Source organism: Cyprinus carpio, chromosome B3 (genome assembly GCF_018340385.1).
Source record: "Cyprinus carpio isolate SPL01 chromosome B3, ASM1834038v1, whole genome shotgun sequence".
Lineage (NCBI taxonomy): Eukaryota > Metazoa > Chordata > Actinopteri > Cypriniformes > Cyprinidae > Cyprinus > Cyprinus carpio.
The window spans coordinates 46,237,673-46,253,431 of NC_056599.1; the positions used below are offsets into that span (position 1 = coordinate 46,237,673).

Genomic DNA, 15,759 nt, shown 5'->3' on the forward strand with positions numbered 1-15,759 from the left:
CAAACAAACACACGTTGATTAGGGTGACCATACTTCTAAATTGCTGGATATCATCTTTCTTATGCTATTGTTTTCATAGCTGCCGAAGGTAATGACTGGAAAATGAGGTTTAACCAATAACGTGCAGACATTGTACATACACAACCAATGACTTTTGATCAAATCAAATCAAAGCAAATACACATATACATTATGTATGAGCACTATAGAGAGCATAGGTAAAGTTCAAGTTCAAGTTGAGGTTTATTGTCATTCTGCTTCATGTGTGGGCATACAGTGGAGCGAAAATGTCGTGCCTCACAGGACTACGGTGCTTCATTAAATACAGACATACAACAATGAAGTAAAACAGTATAAACCTATACACAACTAACCCACTGTCAGATACTGACTTTAAATAATATATATAAATGTTTACCTATACATAAGCTAAAAAATGCAGACTACACAAATGCTTCACATAATACTATACCTATACTAAAACTAACCTACTGACAGATTTTGACTTTAAATACTATATATAAATGTGCATATGCATAAACTAAAAAACTAAATACAAACTATACAAATGCTACACATAAACACTGTATTTATTAACAAACTAACCTACAGATTTTGAATGTGGATATACTATATATAAATGTTTACCTATACATAGACTGAAAAGGAGTTTTTTCATTTATTTGAAGTTCAGAGCCCTGAACTTGAGTTCAAAAAGCTGTTGAGCAGTCTGGCAGAGTGGGCTCTGATGCTCCGGTACCGTCTTCCTGATGGTAGGAGCTGGAAGAGACTTTGGGAGGGATGGGTGGGGTCCTTCACGATACTGTTAGCTTTGCCTGGAGCATCATGTAGGGAAAATGTCCAGGATGGAGGGGAGAGGGGCACTGATGATCTTTGCAGCTGTGTTCACTGTCCGCTGGAGGGTCTTGCGGTCTGCTGCACTACAGTTCCCATACCAGACAGTGATGCAGCTGGTCAGCACGCTCTCTATGGTTCCTCTGTAGAAAGTGGTGAGGATGGGTGAAGGGAGACAGCACCCATTCAATTCAAACACATCTGACGTTAATAGAAAAACAAAGCCAAAATGCAGACATTTTAGGCAATTAAAAGTCATGGCCAAGACATGTCTGGGAAAAAATAGAAGTATGTTCACCCTAACATTGATACTCCTATTATTATGACGACATCCTATACGCATAATGGTTTTATTCTGATCCAATATTTTTTTAAACTCTAACCATAATCATACTCTTAAAGAAGAACATAAATAAATAAATATTTAATGATTTGAATTATGAGGACATCTGTATATTGGGGATGTGGTTTGGACCCTGAATACACACCACATTATAAGGACATCGAGTTATTGCTCATGATGGAGGTAAACCAGTGGAAACATAATTTAACAGCTGTGCCTGTGTGTGTGTGTGCCAGTTTGACTGCAGTGGCATTGGTGAACAGCGTGACACCTGTCCAGAAGGCAACTTCCAGAAGCAGAGCACATTTCTTGTGAGTCAATTCCTGTTTGTCTTAAAGCCTGTTCACATCACAAACTAGAACCATAAAGATATAACAATAACTATTGTAGCATTCGCACCAGGGGACAATAACTATGATGATTATATTATCATACACACCAGCTGACCATAACTATATTAGTGTTCACACCAGTGGACAATAACTATGAAGATAACTATATTAGTGTTCACACTAGCTAACTGTTGGGGCAGTAACCTAACGGTTAGACAGAGTTGAACTTGTAACCAAAAAAAAGTCCAGCAGGGAATTGCTGGTGGTGGGAGGAGAATGACCCATGCTTTCTTCCACCCTCAATTCCACGACTCAGGTGAGACCCTTGAGCAAGCAAGCAATCAAACCCACTGAAAGCTTCCCCGGTGACGCGAGCAAAAATGGCTGTCCACTGCTCTGGGTGTGTTCACGGTGTGTTTATTCACTACTCACTGTTGTGTGTGTGCACTATGTGTAAAAAATCAAGAACAAAAACACCACGTATGTGTCACCGTATTTGGCCACACATCCATTCCTTTCATATAACAATAAATACAGATGCATCTCAGTAAATTAGAATGTCATGGAAAAGTTCATTGCAGTAATCAAACTTAAATTGTGAAACTCGTATATTAAATAAATTCAATCAGTGGGTTTTTATTAAATGTGAGCCAAAATCATCACAATTAAAAGATCCAAAGACTTAAACTACTTCAGTCTGTGTGTGCAATAAACATATTTAATACATGAGTTTCACAATTTAAGTTGAATTACTGAAATAAATGAACTTTTCCATGACATTCTAATTTATTGAGATGCATCTGTACATTTCGTGGTGTGGATGTCTTGCAGAGAGGGGAGAGATGTTTTGGAGATGCAGTCAGCTGAGCACACTACTCTTTGCAGGGCTTTAAGATCCTGAACTTTTCCACAACATTCTAATTTACTGAGATGCACCTGTATTAGTGTTTACACCAACAGAAGATAACTATAGCAATAAGTAACATTAGTCAAGTCAAGTCACCTTTATTTATATAGTGCTTTATACAATACAGATTGAAGGTAATGAGATGCTACATCTGAATGCTTTTGGAATGCCTCTGCGTGACCATGTTCTGAAGCACATTTGAAATCAGTCTAATAGAGTGGCAGGACATCACGGCCAGGGTGACATAGTGACCAGGAAGCTTAAAATTGCATTTGGTGTAAAACATTGTTAGCTTCTGGAGAATGTCGAAATAAGCACCTCACAGGGGATGCAGGAAGCATGTCAGGGAAGGATTTGATGGGGATCCACGTTTACAGACACAACCTAACAAAGTTCACAACCTACAAAAACTCCCCCTCAAAAACAATCCCTTGCAAAGTAATAATACCAACAATCATAATACCAACGAAAGTAGTAATTGGATTTTAATGTCTTCTGTGTAGTGTAAAGTCAATGCGCACATCTTAGGACGAAAGCACTCTAGAGCCTGGAGTGGTCCCCAAACCTAGGTTATAAAATCTGACAAAGGTGACCAGTATAGACCAACCCTCAAACTCACAAACATCAAACACACCAGAAAAACAGCCTTAGAGACTGCCATACTTCAGGTTGAGTGGGGCTGATGCATGAGATGCGCGGACATGCAAACGCTGACATCACCTCTATAAACAAAGCAGCAACATGTTCAATTCGGACACTTTTTTTTTTTTTTTCTGGAAGAAGACACGCTGAGAAGAAAATACTTTTAGTTTACCTCAGAAGACGACATGCTGAGAGGAATAAGCTTTTTGTTTACCTTTAGAAGAAGAAGGAGATGCGACCCATGGCTTGATCCAGTGTAGGAGATCATTTATGCCGAGTAGGGATGGGCGATACCACATATTTTGTTTTCGATACGATACTTTTAATGGCCAGTATCATCGATATTGATATGATACTTCTAAACTGAACTTTTAGATTATGAAATTTAATTATTATGAGTACAATGTGTAATAATAGCTACTTAACTTTATATTTGAAATGCATTTTAACATTAAATACGCCTTAATTGCAACTTATTAGGTTATATTATTGTTTACACATAGTTAAAATATGTTTACTGTAGTGGTAACCAAGGAAATCTACACATACTATAGTTAAACTATGTTCACTTTACCATGGTTCATTGTCATAAGGGACTTCCTGTAATAGGCTGTTGCATGCATAAAATGCAACCTTTTTATTCAGAGAGTGAATGATTTATATTAACGATACAGAATAGAACATGAGCAATATGAACTTTTAACATTCAAATTGAAATAAATGTACTGCACAAACTAGGGTACAATTTCAATAGGTTTATTGTGAAATAACTCAAACATATAGCCTATGTTTTTTCTGCATTGTTCTGGGCTGCCTTTTCCAAAAGCATAAATGCTTTCTTATTATAGGCTACTCTTGGAAAACGCAGCTCTATTTAAATCCACTGTCAGAAGTGAGTGAATGCTCTCTGTAATTTTCGATTTCTCGATTCTGCCTTTAGCAACATTTATGGTGGTTCAGATGAGAGCAGTAAAATCCCTTCCACACAATTATTTGCTAACATAGGTTATTTCCGTCCAATTTAAGGCATATTAATTGTAGGCATTTAGTATCGATTCGTAAAAAACAATCAACTCTAAACAAAAACGATACAAACAAAATTTGTTATACAAGCATCAATACTTGTGCGACTCGCATCAGTATTGATATATCGATACCCAAACAAAAACATCTCCATCCCTAATGCCAAGTACATAATGTTTCTTATTTGAAAAAGATAAATTGTTAAATAAAACATAAACTCAATTACAATTACAATTTTACCAAACCATAAAACCATAAACCAAAACTAAAATGTGTGAAATCGCATGCAACATTTTGAAATATGGCAATCTTTCATTGCATCTAAATGCTAAGATGGGAAGATGTTTTTATGTTCTATATACTATAAATCAATACAATATTAGAGTAATGTTTAGACGATAATAAAAGTAATGTCTAAGAATGTTTAGACCAGGGGTCTCCAACCTTTTTCTGAGTGAGGGCTCCCTGAAAGGATAAAACCGTCTCAAGGGCTACGTTTGATATACTGCAATATATACATTTATTTACATTTAGTCATTTAGCATAGGGGTTTCCAAACTTTTCCATTCCATGACCCACCTAGACAAGTATAAATCTATTTCACGGCCCATCTCAATATTTGAGATAAAAAAACAACTGACATTATCCTACTTTAAGCTTAGTCTTAATTAAAAGTATAATATGGCAGAAATTAATCAAGAAAAAGAACTTTATTTTATAGCACAACTGAAATTTCACTACTAATATTTACGTTTTAATTTCTGTTTACAGATGTTAAAGTGTGAAATGTGTCCATAAATCTATAAACATGCTTACTCCTGTGAACTGTAAACCACTGTGAGTGTTGTTTCATGAGTTCACGCTTGCATATGATTAGCTGAGGTATAGAATGCGTATTTGGCGTGCTGTCCAGGGAAGGGCTCCGAGCTCGGGAATGACCCGAACCTACAGTACCCCCATCTAGTTGTAAAGTGAACTCGAAGTGAGGAGATGGGATGCTGATAAACCATCAGTGGATAGAGGTAAGTCAGTGGTATTGATTACTTGATTGTGGTCCACCGGTTTTAAAAATGCAAACAATATTACACGCAAATCACAAAAATTTTAAACAAAAAAAAAATAAACTCATCGCGAGGTTCAGTGCAGAAAATGCATTCATGCTCCTTCCGTGTGTGTAGGGGAGAGCGAATAATAAATAGGGGACAGGGAGAAATAATAAACAGATGTGTCTTGTTTTAAATAAACACTAAAAACTGAGATGACAAATTGACTTCAGTCAGAAATGTACTTTTGCAATGGTTATATAAATGTTCAGTGATATCTTCCAAAGATTTTTGAACTTTGGTACATTTTTCTTTATATAGAGATGATATGGGATGGAAAAATACAGAATTTTGTAAAAAAAAATTATGCTAGCATGTGGAAATGTTTAAATCGTGTAGTGTTACAATTAATCCTGCGTTTGTGCCCCACTTGGCCTGTACATGTGAAATGCTTTTTACAGACAAACAAGGAACGGAAAAAACAAACAATAGAAATGAATTAACATACCTGAAACAGTGGATGCAATATCATGCAGAATATACAGCGCAGTGAAGTGACAGAGTTTCTTCCTATTAATAATGTGGACTGATCAAGCCTTTTAATAATGATGTCGCCCTGAGATCCTTACTGTTATTGCAACCCATGTGTACCCCCACTTCAAAACATGCAATGAACGTGAATTGGCATTAAAAAAACGCATAAAAATATTGCACCATACTAATGTTGGTATTATTGTGCAGCCCTAGACTAAACCGTGTGAGTTTAGCACGCTTTAGAGTGGGGGATTATTCACGGCCAGATAGCTGTAACCGATCACTCCCTAAAAAACAACAAAAAAACACCATTCCACGCCGCCTCCATCAGGCTCTCGCTGATCCGCTCCTCTGCTATCAATCACGGGGAACATCGGTACTTCCACAACAGACAACTAAACTTTTTGCTTGTTAGAAAAGGAACGTACTTATCGTACAGGTCACGTTTTGGTAACGGTCTGTCTGTGCTGATGTAAATCTAGCGGTTCTTTTGTGTTAGTGTCGTAAGGTCAGTGACGCAGGTAATGACAATTCTCTCCGGCCAATCTGTGATCGTACAGGTCACGTTTTGGTAACGGTACGGCTCACTTGGAACCTCAGCTGAGGTGGTACTTAAAAAAATAAATAATTACCAGGTAGGTAAACATCAATGCCTTGAATTTTATGCGAGCAGTTATTGGTAGCCAGTGCAAATTGATAAATTGCAAATTGGTGTGACGTGTATTCTTTTTGGCTCATAAAAAATTAATCTTGCTGCCGTATTCTGTATTAATTGTAAAGGTTTGATAGAACTGGCTGGAAGACCTGCCAAGAGACCATTGCAATAGCCCAGCCTAGACAGAACAAGAGCTTGAACAAGGAGTTGTGCAGCATGTTACAAAAGAAAGGGCCTGTTCTTCTTGATGTTGAATAAAGCAAATCTTCAGGACCGGACCGTTTTAGCAATGTGGTCTGAGAAAGTCAGCTGCTCTCGCATCAATCCTTAACTCCAGATTTCTGGCTGTTTTTGAACTGGGTGTATTCAAAGCGCATTTGATTAGTGTCTAGGGAGTGCATGGAATGAGTGCGCTTTGGTTTTTATCAGATATATACCGCATTCTGCAGAGAAATTGAGACTAGTATTTGTCGCGGTTAGGAAAGAAGGGAGAAAACATGTTACGACCCTCACTTTTCAATACGGTTACGACCCTTAACACTTTCAATACTGATTCTACAGCCCTTCTTTGGCTCTTAAAATCACTAGGGATTGAGAAGGGGACATTAAAACCAGTTAGGGGTCAACAATATCACTGAATGAATTGAGAAAAACGAGAGACACGAGATAGTCACAAAAGTTAATTTAATAAGTGTAAAATAATAACTATGTTATATAAAAATAAATAAAAACGTCTCTCTCCAGGTTCACAGATGTAACCATGGTTTCCCCTAATTGAGGCAGCGAGACGCTCGTCCTCTAGTGGTAAGCTATGTAGAACTTTCTCGTCGTGACCACGTGTCTGAAGCATACGCTGAAAAGAAACACCAACAAGTTGGCGTGACAGCCTCTGATATCACTACGGTGACCTTCTCAGCGAGCACCCGGGATAACCGCACGTCATTTACTTCGTACGTCTGAAGCTTCGCGTCCACGAGCATGGCAGGGGAGCTAGAGGGGCGCGGTGTCTGCGTCCCTACTCAGGGAACCATGGTTACATTAAAGTGACCTGGGGCGTTCCTTTCAAGGGAACCTGAACGCTGCGTCACTCTAGGGGATTAAGCTATGGGGAACAGTATACCCGCGCCGCCATGCTGAGGGAGTGCAGGGCCAGAATCATGGCAACCACTAAATACCAACTCTACCATTTCCATGGGAGGTTGCCCCTGGGGCGTTTAGACGCCTGTCTGTGACGAGTACCCCTTACGGCCAAGGCCTAAGCTACATACCCAACAAATTGTTGGGGCCTCGGCCTGGGGTGGAAGCTGAAGGCATGGAATCAGGAAGATTCCTTTAAAAGGGATCGCGACTAGGAACCTAGCATTTTATACTAAGTCTTGCCTGTCACACACAGGGGCTACGCTTGCTCTCGCTTAATAAGCTTGCTGAAGGAGCTGTCTCAACAGATCTCCAGTAAGCAACACTTACCTGTTTAGATGGGTATCGAGGATATTACATAGGTGGAGTGGTGCCCAAGATGAGCAGGGCTTTACCAGCTCAAAGAAAGGGCAGCGAAACAACTGGCGAAGCCCTCACCGTATAGGATTTTAGAAAGAGCGCTTGCAGAATACTAGGCGTCGCGAACTTACCACAGTGTGGATTTCAGAAAGTGTGCAAGGCTTCCGTGAACACTTACCATAACATGGATTTTCTAATGCTGTTCTAAGGAAGGGCTCTCATTTGTGGTGGCGCTCGGGAGGAGCGGCTCATAAGATGGAATGGTGCATCTCAAAACGAGTATGTTTGAGAGTCATCAACTCGATCTGTGGAAATAATGCTGGGAGCGCTCAGGAAAAACAGTGAACTCGGTCCTGCAGAGGAGAACTCCTGAATCCAAGTATAAGCGCACTCATAAATTTCTTCTTGGAAAGGGGGCGCTGCTAAACTTCTACGAGAATCGCCGAATAGCCTCATGTTGAGGAAGCGATGGCAAATTAATATAAACAAATACACTGGCTAGACAGACCCAAAGGAACCAAGGTCTAATCATCTCAAGAAGGGAGCAGTAGCCAGCGTAACCTTACCATACAGGATTTGATTTCAGAAAGTCGCGAAGTCGCCCGTTACACTTACCAATACGTGGTTTTTAGAAAGTCGCGCAGTGTTCACGTGCACACTGGCCACCATGGTTTCAGAAAGTACACAGAGCTTAGCGTGTCTTTTCAGATTCCATATGGGCGCTGAACCGCCGCAGGAGAAGGCAAACTCAAATTTTACAAACCTCTGGCGAGGGGAGCATCACCACAGGCAGCATATACGAACTTCTGTAACTGCCACCTTCACTTCCCGCTGGATCGACAGCACAGCTATGCGAGAGACCCTCAGGGTGTCTGGCTGGACGATATCCGCGAAATTCCTGCAGTGCTGTGCCAGACCTGATGATGATGAGGCTCGCAGAAAACCTGTGATGTCAGCATACATGCAGAACATGAAGCGGATGGCTGGTGCTGGCGAGTGTTTGTGTACTGCTGGCAAACTTACCAAAACTCACAGAGTTTATTAGTAGACACATAACCTTACGTATTGCCAAGGAGGCTCCCGCAGAAACCTGTGATGTCAGCCGCCTATCACACCGGAACATGAAGCCAGATGGTTGGTGCTGACGAGTGTTTAGTAAACACTGCAACTGAGCACTCTCCGTAAAGGAAACTCACAGAGTTTATTAGTAGACACATAACCACCAGCACTACACATAAGTATATACAGAAAGGGCTATTTCACCTCCTGCGCTGAGCCCTGCTCAGGCGCGCCTCCTTTAGTCCGACCATCAGTAAGGTGGTTGCTATGAACATAGAACCAGCCAAAAACATTATAGGTCCAGCATAGGAGACTGTTATATGAGAGGTTTCCACCTAACCTCCATCAGGTGGAGAGCTGGTGGTTACAGGGGGAATTAGGAAAGGGAGAATAAAAGGGTTGTAAATCCCCAAAGGGAACGCAGTAGATACCTCGGTATCACTCTGATTCAGACGAGAACGCGGCCCCGCCTGGATCACATCCCTTAGGTTCCGCTTTACCTCCTTGTGACCCACACTCTCTGCACTCCCCTGCATGCAGGTGGGGGGGAGGAGCCGCGAGTCACACACTCAGCCTTCCAGCCCATCTTTGATCCTCAGATCGAGACAGGCCAGGACCCCTATGTTGTTCGGCTCAGACCTGGACCTTCGCGGAACGGCGATCTGAAAGCAGCGGAGTACCGTCCCCCGAACTTTGGATCACCGCCTCCCAACGGAAATACCTAAAATTCAGAAGGCTAAACCTGAGCATTGAGAAGAAAGCCTTTTCTTCTTCCCCATGTCTGAGCAGGTTCATCCACAGAAGCTCCCTCCCCGCCACCACCATGGGCCACCATAGTCCTGGGCGTGATGGCAGAGGTAGCCTGCTTCAGGTAGCCTGGAGAGAGATCTGTGGTCGCGGCACAGCTCGGCTACTCCTGATCAGGGAAAAGGCCTTCGCCTCTATCCAGGTCTCTTAGCAGATCAGTCTGATATGCTTTGAAGCACACCACCATAGGTGTATGTAATAAAGCCACAGCCTGACCTGTTGCTGCAGATGCCTTGCCATTTAAAAGCCGGTGATGTATTTCTTCAAGGGGCCCAGATGGCAAGGAGGGGAGATTAAGTGAGATGTTCCCCTGCAGAAAGAAAAAGCTCTTTCTACCACAGGGGCATCCTCTCATAAAGATTCCGGCCCGCGTACCACCAGCCTCGATGTTGGCAAGTCTTATGCGCCGAAAACCGATGGATCGCGAGAAGAAAATGGCCTCTTTTCATTTTCCTTTCGATCTCTGTATGGAGATCAGGCAGAAATGGCAAGAGCTCTCTGGAGCTGGAGGGCTATGGGGCCGGAAGATAGCGCTCAGTGAAGGCGGCCTCACGGCGTCACCTTATTAGCTGCGTGCTTTCATCAGCAAGTCCAACCTTGCCGTGGGCGCCATCCATAACCTCAACAGCTCTACTATCGCCCAGGAGCAGGGGAAGGTGAGGAAGGCTCAGCCTCAGCTTCTTCACCATCCTCAAATATCTCCCTGCTTTTTGCTGGTAAAAACCCAGCAGCACTAACCTCTCAGTATCAGAAAGTGTTAAAGATATAACATCATCCTCGAGGAGCTCTCTCTAGATCCGCTAGCCGCCATTATGAGGGGGTGAAAGGAAAGTCCCTCTTTAAACCCATTCAGACAGATCCACCTGAAATTCTCACGAGCTCATTCTCCTCCCGTGCCTCAGCAACGGCGGAGTCCTGGAACGCGGGAAGCAGATGCGCTGCCTTTTTTTCTCGGAAGAGGAGAGCGAACAGCGAGGTGGCGCTTTTTCCTTGAAAAAATGCTCATAATGCACGCCAGATTGCCTCCTCAAAGACATTGCGATGTGTGCTCTTCACCCAAACAAATGGCGCAGAAAGATGCGTGTGTAGTGTCATCCGGGTGTCAAATAACGGCAACCACGGATGCACACACGGTAATAGCAGCTTGCTGAAGTAGTCAGCCATGATAGACAGAGAAAGACGCTCTTACCCGGTTCTGCTTTCAGATGCGCTTCAAACAAAACAGTCAGTTTTGAAGGACGAAGAAAGAGAATGGCATGTGTTCTCCAGTGCCTGTTTATAGTCGCACCGGTAGTGGCGTCAGAGGCTGTCGCCGACCAACTCATTGGTGTTTTTCAATGTATGCTTCAGACCGCGGGTCACAACGAGGTGTTCCCATAGCAACCCCCTAACCATTTCCAGTTCGAAGTTCCCTTGAAAGGGAACAATAATTTACACAAAGATAATTTTTAGGAACGGAGGAGAACAGGGAGAAACCTGGATTGTGCCAAACAAAATAAAACCACAATCAAAAAGGAAACCAACTAAACCATTTCCATCTACTCCTGAACTAAAAAGAAAAGATCAAAGAAAAAGTCTTCAACATCCACAATGTCATAACTAAACTGCTCTAACTAACCAAACCAAAAATACAGAGAGTGGCACAAATCCCTAAACTAGTGTGCATAGACAAAATTCAATCTAAATGTGTAAATGTATGTCACGTGACATGCTTACCTAAACCCCTCTCCTCCTTCCAGCTTAACCCAGCTTTGAAGAGCTGTTTAAAACTTTCAAAGCTCACACATAAGGAGTTCTTAGGGCAGTCACAACAGGCAATATTCACATGACAAACTCGCTTAACAAAACTAAATCAAATAAAGCAAAACAGGACACATCACAAGGCGAAATTAAAAACAAAAAGTCTCTCTCCTGCACTGGCAGTAGCATCTCCCCTCAAGTAGCGCTTCCCCAGGTGTCAAGCGCTCGGGATGATGAGGATCACGCCCTCACAGGCACAGCCAATCAACTTCGTCACAGATGATTGACAGGCAAATCAGCAACGTGTCCTGTTAGAGTGACTGTAAGAGAGAGGCAAAAAGACAAAAAAAACAAAAAAAAAAAAAAAAACAAAAAAAAAAAAAAAACATATAACAAAAACAAAAAAAAAAAACATATTACGACATCAAACAACGTTTAATGTTATGTTCTTCGTGATATATTACTGTTCATTAACTCTATTACCAAACTGCAGCAAACCCCGAGATACAGCACTACCGCGAATAGTGTGGATTTTATTTTATTAATCTCACTCAAATTTTGTAATTCTGTTCAAAAGATTCATTCAGTTCGGATTAATTTAAACGAGTCTACAGATTTAAAATGACTGGACAATTAATTTTTAATTTTGTGAACATCCTCCTGTGATTGAAATTTGCCTTTTAGTTCTTTTATTTATTTTTTCTTGGAGGCTAAATTTGGCATACTTGGCTCCATGTCTGGTGTCAGAGTGTGACATATATTGTACTCCTTCACCACCCGAAACTCCCTCACAGCACAAAGACATATTTTTTCTCTTTGAAGCATGAACATGTATTCACTTTCCCATCTTTCATTAAATTGCCTTCCCCATCGTCAGTTTTTCTCTTCTTGGACATTTTGTTGTTAATATATGTAGATGTTTCTCAATACCACTTTAGTTAAATGGATAATATGGAAACACTTGTATTTTTAGGGTGGCGGAATGGTGTCACTTCACAGTCAAATATCAACATGCATTTATTAGGAGATGCAGATTTATGATCAATTTTCAATATAAAGCAGCACAGACTATTACTGATTGCTCCTCGCTGGGCAACACATGAAATGATGTGGCTGGCTGGAATAGGCCCGTGGGCCTTGGGTTTGACACATGTGTCCTAAGCGGGTTAATGAAGACACAGAGGCTTGCCCCTCCTGGAAAGAAGGCGATGGGTAATAAACTCACAGTGCTTCTCACACTCAGCATCGGTTGAGGGCAAGAACAGCGTGCTCTTCATCCAGACACTCCAACCAGTAATCATGCAGACCGTTCTCAGAAATAACCCTTACACACTGCGGCAAGCATGTCTTAGCAGACTTGCTAGACATGTCCACGTTCTTTTTTTGTTTGTTATAAACAACAGCACACACTGAAGACACACACAGCACACAAAATAGTCTCAGAAGACAAAGAAACCTAAAGGTGTGTCTGTTTCACAACTATTTATAACCTTGCAGGTGCATGCATTCCAGTGACGTCACTGACTGAGGTTGTTTAAGTCAAATTCCTTGGCCTGTTTTAGATATTCTCATATTTGTAATGATATGCAGCATCAAAGTGTAACTTTTGATAGGAAACTATAATGATAACAATATTAGTCTTCTCACACCAGCCGGATAATAACCATAACAATAACTATATCAGTTTTTTACCCCAGTGGACCATTAATATAACAGTAGCTATATCGTGAGATCCATCTATCAGTGGATATATTAGGGATCCGCTGATAGATGCCTGCTCTCAAATGCTCCTGTGTGTATGTGTGTAAGCGCTCAGTGAAGAGCATGAAAGATGTGTATGTTCAATACAGTATATTTAAAGATCATTGTAGCCAATCACGGACATAAGTGTTGAGCATGTGAACACAATGGCCAATCAGAGGTGTATCCATAACTGTAACGATAATTATATTAGTGTTCACACCAGTAGACAATAACTGTAACACAAACTACATTATTGTTCACCAGCTGACAATAACAATAATTATATTAGCAGCCAAATCAGTGAAAATTCTGTTTATTCTAAGTGAGCTGTAGTTTTATAACACTTTGAGTACTTCAGCTCTTTAAAGCAGGATGGATTCTGATTTGATGTCAGCGTTTTTTATCATTCATCAGCTGGAAAGAAAACAATTCTGAAAATGATTCCAATTATATCATTCCTCGTTATCATTATAGTGCTGTGCTGTGGATTCTTTTTTACATTTGGAAAGACATTTTTAAAAGTATATCTTTATCATCATAGTTAGCATCCATGGTGTGAAGGGGTCTTTACTTTTATTTCTGAATGTGTGATGTTTTAGGAGCAAAGCAGATGCTCATGTTTGTGTGTGTGTGTGTGTGTGTGTGTTAGAGCTGTCCCAGTGTGATCCAGGATGTGTTCAACTCCAACGCGCCTCTGGTGTTGGTTGGGTTTCTAGGGATTGCTGGACTCATGGTAAGTCCATCTGAACAAACACTAGAGTTTATATCAGTTCACATCCACAAACACTGGAAGTGTGTCCAGTGCTGCACACATACTGATCTGCTGGTGCGTGTCGCGTTTGTCTGCATCCTCAGATGTTGGCCCTGGTGTGCAGTGTCATCCTCAGCAGATACATCTCAAAGAATCCTGCATCTTCTTCTGGAACTAACTCCCAGTTGGAAATGTATGCATATGGAATGTATTGAGAGTTTGTGTCATTCCTTAATTGATAATTAGGTGTGTAATGCATTGTTACCGTGGATAAGAACTGGTAGTTTCATGGTTTATCATAGTTTTTCCAAACTATCACTATCCAAACAAAGATGCTGCATGAAGCATGAGCTGTTTATGATGTGAATAAGATATTAATGATGTGAATTGTAATTTTGCAATTTAAAACAAAAACAGCATAGTCTGGCTTTAGCTTTGTGAAATTATGCTACATAAAATATCTGCATGAAACAAAAACAGCAGAAAGCCTGAATGAAAAGCAAATTCACTCTCTGACAACCGGTGGCACTTATGGAGCAGAAGCAGTACAGTATTTCCTTTGGCACCGCTGTAAACAAAGAAGCACAAGTGCTTAAAAAAAACAAATTTATTATGAATTATACCAGGTACCATTATACTCAAGTACATAGCCCAAGGGGGCCCCATTTAAACCACTTAAAATGCAAAAGGCCACAAATTACAATTTGCATAATAAGACTTTAAGCCAATATTTGCAGTTTTACGGATTTAGAAATGCAGTTTAATTTGATACTGTGGTCAAAAAAAAGAAAAAAAAAAGTTTATTACTTATCTAAGTCCTGCTTGTCATTGTTATATTTAAAACAATACTAAACATGAAAAAAGTAAAAAATAAATAAAAACTGTTCCTTTTGCTATATTAATGCAAAAAAAAAAAAAGCATTCATAATCAAAACTCAGAATTTTATTGAGCAAACATAGGAAAAATAGTACTTCTAAATAAATTTGTAGACTATCTATGCCCAAAATATGACTGTGTGTATTACTGAGCAGTAAACACATATAGACATAGATATAATATACATATCTATGGTAACTGTAACGGATGGGGCTGGTAGCCTTCTCCCGAATAATACTGTCTGTTTCTTCGTTGGTTACTTCCTGCTTTGTACCCTATTTGAACCATCCAAAATATTGCGGTTCTCACTGCCTTACTGAGCATTTATCTTTTTATTGTGTTGCCCTTCTGTTATGACCACTGTGGCTGCTTTGTTTGATTACTGCCTTTTGGATTACCATTTCTGCCTTGTTTGCCTGGTTGGATACAGTCTAGTGATTTGGATTTGTTTGCTGAATGCTATTAAACTTCTTCCACTTGGATCTCACGCTGTCTTCATGTCATCGCCTACGGCCCCGTCACAGTAACAGAGCTGATGATGCTCCAGGAAATCCATAATAGGACGAAAAACATGGGCGAAGACATCCCGATATCACTGTGACTGAAGAAAGAACAGAAACTGATCAAACATGATGACAGTAAACACGACTGTGACAATATATGGTTTTCTGTGTTTTCAAGCCATCTCTGGTATTTTCATAATGATAAAGTATATTTTGATATAATCAAGTGATAATTGCATAGTATTTGTTTACAGTATAGAATGTCTTTCTGCTCATTCTGTAATGAAAAGCAACATAAGATAACAAAAGTGATTTTAAAACAGCTTGATGTTGTGAAGTTTAAAATCATTTTAATCTTCTCTTTTTGTTGGGACGCCTTCTGTTAATTTGTTTTGATGCATTTTTTTTTTTTTCAAATGCACATTATAAGTGACTAGACTCAGAGTGC

At 40.5% G+C, this 15,759-nt stretch overlaps 1 long non-coding RNA gene across 1 annotated transcript; it reads left to right on the top strand.

Moving 5' to 3' along the window:
* Window positions 1-1,434: 1,434 nt before the first annotated feature.
* LOC122136681 lies at window positions 1,435-14,512 on the top strand. Its single transcript, XR_006154313.1, has 3 exons — window positions 1,435-1,509; window positions 13,830-13,913; window positions 14,036-14,512. It is a non-coding gene; the product is annotated as an uncharacterized LOC122136681 (long non-coding RNA).
* The last annotated feature ends 1,247 nt before the right edge of the window (window positions 14,513-15,759 follow it).